We start from the raw sequence: 343 nt of genomic DNA, 5'->3' as shown, positions 1-343 counted from the left end.
CATGACTTAACCATAACTAATTAGGCAATTGATCCAGAATCTCCTCCTCTAAAAGGTGTTCCCAAGGAAGTGAGACATCTCTTCCTATGCTTGGCTTAAGAAGGGGAAATTTCTCTACACATTGTTCCACTCCTGTCAGTGGGTCCATGGCCACTGTGGAGGTGACAAAGAACTTGGATCTCTCTATCCTACCGTGTTTTCAATTCCAATATCGACTCCCCTCCTCCTTTTCATAATCAGCTAGTACTGAACACTAAGTTCCAGAAAGTCCAGGAAGGAGAAAATACTTCTGTCTTGTTCTCATAAGTAATCCTAAGGATGTAAGGAAGTCATCACTCAGCCC

This window comes from Galeopterus variegatus, unplaced genomic scaffold, assembly GCF_000696425.1.
Source record: "Galeopterus variegatus unplaced genomic scaffold, G_variegatus-3.0.2 Scaffold5725, whole genome shotgun sequence".
Lineage (NCBI taxonomy): Eukaryota > Metazoa > Chordata > Mammalia > Dermoptera > Cynocephalidae > Galeopterus > Galeopterus variegatus.
This window is presented reverse-complemented; position numbering follows the sequence as displayed.